Raw genomic sequence first — 7,469 nt, forward strand, 5'->3', positions numbered from 1 at the left:
TTTTTGTTGTTTTGGGGAGTCTTCAAATTTTTTATCCTATAATGAAAATCCTGTCATTTTTTTTATTGTGTCCATATAAAACTTTTATATTTTTTGATGTTTTCTCTCATTATTATTAAGCTCAATTTACAACAGTAAAGAGATAAACTATATTATGCAATTTGTTAAATATTACCCATAGAGTATTATTTATTTGTATTTAACATAAGAAAAAAATGCTTCATCAGTATTCATATAGTAATTGCTCCATGTAGGAATACCAACAGTCAACATTAAACCCAGCTGTATTTTCAAACCAACCCTGCACCTTTATATCAGAGGATATGTGGGATGTTGCGCCTTAACCCATAAATTTGAAGTGTAAGATGTTTTTGGACATAAGTATTATGAAATCGGTAAGTTCTTAAGGCACATAGCTATGAAACCTGGACAGAAGATTCCTTAATTTTTCACCTAAGAAAAACTTCAAAATTCATTTGGAAAACTGGCCTACAGGTAAACATAATAATTCCCCTCTTCCAATCACTCGGTCCTATTTTTTTTTAAATTTATTTTTTAGTTGTAGTTGGACACAATACCTATATTTTATTTATTCATTTTTATGTGGTGCTGAGGATCAAACCCAGTGACTCCCACACGCTCTGCAACAGCTCTACCATGGAGCTACAACTCCAGCCCTTGTCCCATTCTTGAAGACAATCTTTTCTCAAGAAATGTCTGAACAGAAGATAGCAAAAAAGTCTGAACCTGAAATTCAAGCCTTCTTCAGTTTTCTGGCTTGGACTGGTCAGAATCTTCATTAGTGAATTTATGTGTTAGCATTTCTCTTTCAGCTCTGCAATCTTTCCTGGTACAGGTTCACTGTGAATATCCATCTCAGATGCACTTACTTTAGCTCTTGCTTTTAAGAGATAGCACACTATTTTATCACTGGAAAGGCAGAAGTGACCTCTCAAGGCAACCAAAGCAACATGGGTGGAATAGGAATTTCATGAGAACTACAGAATAAAAGGTTATAAGTGCTGCATTTGAGCAAACCTCCAATGCTAACAAGGAAGGGTACTTCCAAAACAGTATTATCTATGACTCTGGAGAAGACCACAACCCCAGGGGAACGTGATGGGTCCCAGGAGAGGTGCATTGAATTGGTGAGCAAGTGGCAATGCAGACCCTGGGACACTGTCCATCTCTTGGGCTGTAGCCATGACAGCAGCAGCAGGCCGGTTGGGGGTTCCTTTGCCCCATGTCCCATCAGTCGAGGACCCCTCCATCACCTGCGTCTCCCACTCCATGAAGGTGTTAAGAGAGGATTCACCAATCACCTCCTTAGTGCTGTCACAAAAGTCACTGCACAACGTGACTGAGGCTGCCGCGACTGAGTGGCCATCTTCTTGCCTATATTTATTATTATAAGAATCCTGTAATTCCTTTTATAAAAAAGTAAAAGAACGTGTAAACTGGCAAATTAATTATCATAGCAAGAGATTTCCCCAGCACAGTGGCACCTGCCTGTAATCCCAGTGGCTGGGAAGGCTGAGGCAGGAGGATCTGAGTTCAAAGCCAGCCTCAGCAAATTAGTGAGGTACTAAGCAACTCAATGAGACCCTGTCTCTAAATAAAATAGAAAATAGGGCTGGGGATGTGGCTCAGTGGCTGAGTTCCTGGGAGCTCAATCCCTGGTACCAAAACAGCAACAACAATCACCAAAATAGAAAAAACACACACACACAAAGACTTAAATATGCCACTCTCTGATACAGACCTATCAAAGAGACAAGATGTCAGCATTTAAAAAGCACAATTTTTCAATTTGATTCTTAAAAGCATCACACAAAGTCTGGCATGCTATTGCACCCCTTGCAATCCCAGGAACTTGGGAGGTTGGGGCAGGAGGATCACAATTTCAAGGCCATCCTGGACTTAGCAAGACCCTGTCTTGAAATAAATAAAAAGGGCAAGGGATATAGCTCAGTGGTAGAGTGCCACTGAATTCAATCCCAGGTACTAAATAAAGTAAATTCAACTCAATAATGCTGACAAAAGCAAATTTAAAAAACCCAACCACCTCACTTTCTATTAAGGAACATTAAAGAACTGAGTAAGTTTAGAGTAAATGGTATATCAGTGACTTCAATTAATATTATAACGATGTTCTTTCTCTCCAAACTTGTGGAGAGCATTGACTTGGATCATGGTCTCTGCCTTGTATTGTGGCTGGGAACTTCCTGTGTAAATTTCAGATAAAGATTGCCCAGTTGCTGTGGTGATGCCCTACCTGAGGAGGTTCTGTATAAGGCAGGGGACTATCAGTCTTGACCCTAGTTCAGACACTAACTGCTAGAGATTATAGAGAATTATAGAGGTAGTAAGTTAGTTATAATTGCTTGCAGGTGCTTCAACCTTCAAGCCTGCCTGCTTTGAAGAAACTCTCACAGAAACCCTTTTGATGATAAAGCCTATATAATATAAATGAGCTGAGCTAGCTCTGGGTCATTGTTCCTCCATCAGAGGATGATGTCCCACCTGGTCCCAGCTTTCTTTCTATAAGTATATGTTTGTCTTTTGTCATCCCCCATTGCCCAGTTTCTAAGATTCAGCCATGCAGTTCATGGCACAAACTCACCTATAAGATAAAAGCAATGAAATTTGACATACTCTAGGAATTTGTTCATCAAAATTATTTAATTTATTGTCATAAAATGGCCCATAATAATCCTCTTATTATCATAATATTTATTGAATCTAGTGATGTTTCCTTTCTCATATTTAGCTTTGTTAATTTGTTTTTTTTTTCTCATCTGGGCAGAGATTTATCAATTTTATTGATCTCAAAGAACCAACTATGAGTTTCATTTACTTTATTGTTTTCTTGTTTTTTTTAATTCATAAACTTCTGCTTTTATTTTTTTCCATCCTGCCACATATTTTGTGATTGATTTGATTTTTTTTCAGCTTTTCAGGGGTATATAGAATATTGATTTGAGATTTTTACTTTTTCTATTATACACACTTAGTGCTTATAAATTTTTCCCCAAAGTACTGATTTGGTGGTATCTCAACATATTTTGTTATATGGTATTTTAATTTTCATTCAGTTCAAAATATTTCCTAATTTGACTTTTGATTTATTTGGCATCAAGTTTATTTAAAAGTGTAGTCTTTAATTTCCACATATTTGGGGATTTTCTAGGTACTTCTATTATTGATTTCTTATTCAATTCTATTGTGACCACAGAAAATACTTAGAATGCTTTAAATACTCTTGATCTTATTGAGACTTTTGGTCCAGAATGTAATCTATTTTGGCAAATATTTCACATACTTTTGAAAGGAGTATGTTTTTATTGTTGGATAGAGAATGGTATAAATGCCAACTAGATCAAGTTAGTCTAGGTTCAACTCTTTTCATAGTTTGGTTCAAGTATTTTTGCCTGCTCCTATCAACTGTTTAAAGAGAAGTACTTAAATCCTAATTATGGATCTTTTTTTCTTGTGAGTCTATCAGTTTTTGCTTTAAGTATATTGCAATTCTGTATTTAGTGAATAAATGAAGAACTGACTCCTTTATCATTATAAAATTATGTGGCATTTTTAATTTTCATTCAGTTCAAAATATTTTCTAACTTTACTTTTGATTTTTTTTATCACCTAGGTTAATGAAAAATGTATTCTTCAGATTCCATGTATTTGGGGATTTTCATTTGTGATATTTTTTTACCCCAAAATATGCTTTGATATTATTTTGCTACTATAACTTTTTTCTCTTCAGTATTAGGGATTGAATCCAAGGGCACTCTACCACTGGGATATGTCCCAAAGTCTGGTCTTATTTTTGAGATAAGACCTTACTAAGGTGTCCAGGCTGGCTTTGAACTTGTGACCCTTTTGTCTCAGCTTCCTGAGTTACTAAGATTACAGGTGTACACAATTATGCCCAGCTTTAGCATTCTATTGATTAATGTTAATGTGAAATGTCTTTTATATCTTTAATTTTAAAATGTGTTTCTTGTACATAGTCCACTGTTGTCTTTTTTTAAAAAATCCCATAAGACACTACTCTTTTAATTTAGATATTTAGATCATTTACATTTAATATGACTTGATATGATTAAGTCTAAATCTAAATCTACCATCTTGTTATTTGTTATGCTTTGGTTTACTTTTTCCTCTCTTTGCCTTCTTTTGGAGTAACTGAATAATTTATTCATGATTCCATTTAGTCTCCTTTTTAGCTTACCAGATATAAACTTTAATTATTTTAGTAGTTTTTATTTGTGCATGACTAACTCCTCATAGTACATCTTTGAGTAGTGTGATATTACTTTACATACTAGAAACTTATTTCTCCCCTTCTGATCTTTATGCTGTTATTGCCATATAGTTTACAATTACATAATATAGATCCAATCCCTTTTGTTTTTCAAAGATTTAAATATTAAAAATTTTAAATATTTACCCATGTAATTGTCAATTCTGATGTTCTTCATTCCTTTTTATAAATCTGATATTTTCTTTCCACCTGAAGGATTTTAACACTTCTGCAGTGTGAGCTTGTTGATGTTGGATCCTTTTCAGTATTTGTCTCTTCTTTCTGGACTTAATTTTTTTTTTAATATTTATTAAGTTGTAGTTGGACACAATACCTTTATTTATTTATTTATTTTTATGTGGTGCTGAGGATCGAACCCAGGGCCTCACATGCGCTAGGCGAGCGCTCTACTGTTGAGCCACAATCCCCCTTAATTTTTTTCTTTCAGTACTTTAAAGGTGTTGTTTAACTGTCTTCTCCCTGCTTCTTTTTCTGGCAAGAAATCTGCCATTAACTTTGTCCTTGTTGTGTGCATAATGTCTTTCCTTTTCTAGCTGTTTTCCCACACCTCCTGCTGAGGACTGAACCCAGGAGTACTCTGTCACTGAGATGCATCCCCAGACTTCATATTTTTTTTTTTATTTTGAGATGGGGTTTCACTATGTTGTCCAGGATAGCCTCAAACTTGTGATCTTCTTGCTTCAAGTGAGTTGCTGGAATGACAGACATGCACCACGTTGCCCAGCTCTGATTATAAAATATTCTCTGTATTATTAATTTTGAGTAATTTGTTTTATGATGTTCCTTGGTGTCATTTCCTTCATGTTTCTTGTGCCTGGTGTGTTGAGTTTCTTGGACCTGTTTTTCATTTTAATCAAATCTGGAAAATATTCATCTATTATTCCTTTTTGTTTTCTCTGGTTTCCTTCAGAAACAGTAATTATATATATTGCTGAGATTGTCCCACAATTTACTGTCATTCTGTAGACTTTTTTTAAAGTTATGAACCTCACTTTAGAGTTCCTATTTTCTGTCTCCAAAATCAATAATATTCTTTTCTACATTGTGAGATCTGTTAATATTTTTTTGTTACATTGAATATCTCACACATTTCTAGTATAGTCAGCTCTTCATCACTATAACCAAAATACCTGACAAGAACAACTTTAGAGGAGGATAAGTTTTTTTTGGCTCATGGTTTTGGAGTTTCAATCCATGGTTGGTTGACTCCATTGCTCTGGCCCTGAGGCAGAACATCATGACAGTAGGGTATGGCAGAAAGAAGTTTCTCAGCACATAGCAGCCAGGAAGTGGGGTGTGAGAGACCGGCTGCAAGGATACATTCAAGATATGCCCCAGTGACCTAACTTCTCTAGTCACACCACACCTTGCCTAGAGTTGCCACCCAGTTAGACTATTCAAACTAGGATGGATTGATTAGGTTATGGCTCTCATAACCTATTTATTTTACCTTTGAATATTCCTGCATAGACATGGCAGGTTTTGGGAGACACCTCATATTCAAAGCAAACATAGGTCAGATTGGAATAGCCTTTAACAAAAGGCTAATTATTCTCCACTGAGGCAAGACCCTTCTGTGTACCCTACCCTGTGTCAGTGAACCATGAAGTTTTCCAGTCCTGTTGATGGGAAAAGGCATTATAACCTATTTTGTGTGAGCACAGGGCACTGTTAACTGCAAGTGCAGGTTATTGTTACCATCTTTTCGAATAGTCCTTCCCTAGTCTTGGGGACTTTCCTCACACAAACTGATCAGTACTCAGCTGAATTCACAAAAACGCCCCTATGCAGAGTCCTTTGTTGCAGCTCTCTTTATTATTTTGCCCTGTGAACTGTAACTCCTTTGTTGTTTCTGGACTCCTAGCCTCACTTCCTTATCACAGAGAGTCTACCAGACTGCCTGGATTCCCCTTTCCTGCTTCATGGCTTAGAAATTTTCTCAAGGTAGTAATCTAGGGACAATCACAGGGTTTATCTCTTTCTCCTCCGCTTTCCTTCAGTATCATTGTCCTTCACTCTCAGACTTGAATAAATCCTACTCATATACTCACTCATCCTTGTCTATGGATTTAATTCTTTGAATTCATGAGAAGAGAACACAGAAAGAATTTGGTGATGAGCTGCAGGGATCTGCTGAAAAACTAGAGAGCATAGCCTGCCATTAAGGACAACACATTTCTTGACTTCAGAGCCCTGCTACTTATGCAGACCTCACTTGCCAGCATAAGTGGAGAAACTTTGGTTTTACTATGCTAGAAATGTAAACTGCAGAGCCCTAAACTTGACTTACTAAATCAAAAGCCCTGTGGGTGGGGCAGGTGACTGCTGTATGCTAAAGCCTGAGAATCATTGCTATATTAAGATATATAAAAGCTTTAGTTATAAGAGTAATGATACATAAAAGGAAATATAGAAAATAAACATTAATGGAGGAACCTAGATGGGTGTTCACTATGAAATTTATAACTTTTCTGGGGGGAAAAAGGTACAGATGCAAGAACAGAAAACAGACTGAAAGAACACAAGAGCTCAGAAATGGTCCTGTGTATGCATAGGTTCTTGATTATATAATAAAATTTGCACCACAGATTAATAAGAAAAGGCAGACTTGTGTAGAGAAAACATGGAGCTGGATCCATGCCTTGTACAAAATACAATGGTAAACTTGAGATGAACTAATCTAAATAATCTAGTTTGTAGTTGTCAATGGATCTTTTATTTATTTACTTATATGTGGTGCTGAGGATCAAACCCAGGGCCTCACAGGCCAGGTAAGTGCTACACCACTGAGCCACAACTCCTGCCCCACCCAAGATCTAAATCTTAACAGAAAATCTAAGTAGCTAACAGAAGTAAATGTGGTGAAAATCTTTGTGACTCAGGAATGGAAGACTTCCTTAATTGAAAAATAAGGAAGCATAAATAACAGATTTGTTCATATACACATTAAAAAGAATGGTAAATCTTAAGGGATATTAAGAATAGATACTTGTCACTCTCTCTCTAGTGATCAGAGGAATGATATATAAATACCAAAATGTAATAGGGACTTAGATTCCTCACTTTTGCCTAGAGATGTCTGATGGGTGGCTAAAAGCAAGAATAAAGACTTGGCATCCTGCCTCCATTTTTCATTTAT

General features: G+C 36.1%; 1 pseudogene across 1 annotated transcript; it reads right to left on the reverse strand.

Moving 5' to 3' along the window:
• Positions 1 to 815: 815 nt before the first annotated feature.
• Positions 816 to 5,804, reverse strand: LOC308656962 (protein Mis18-beta-like; annotated as a pseudogene). Its single transcript has 2 exons — positions 5,781 to 5,804; positions 816 to 1,427 (listed from the first exon to the last, which is right to left on the reverse strand). The product of its transcript is annotated as a protein Mis18-beta-like (transcript).
• Between the last annotated feature and the right edge of the window lie 1,665 nt (positions 5,805 to 7,469).

This window comes from Spermophilus citellus, assembly GCF_964194105.1.
Source record: "Spermophilus citellus genome assembly, chromosome: 1".
NCBI classification, from domain to species: Eukaryota; Metazoa; Chordata; class Mammalia; order Rodentia; family Sciuridae; genus Spermophilus; species Spermophilus citellus.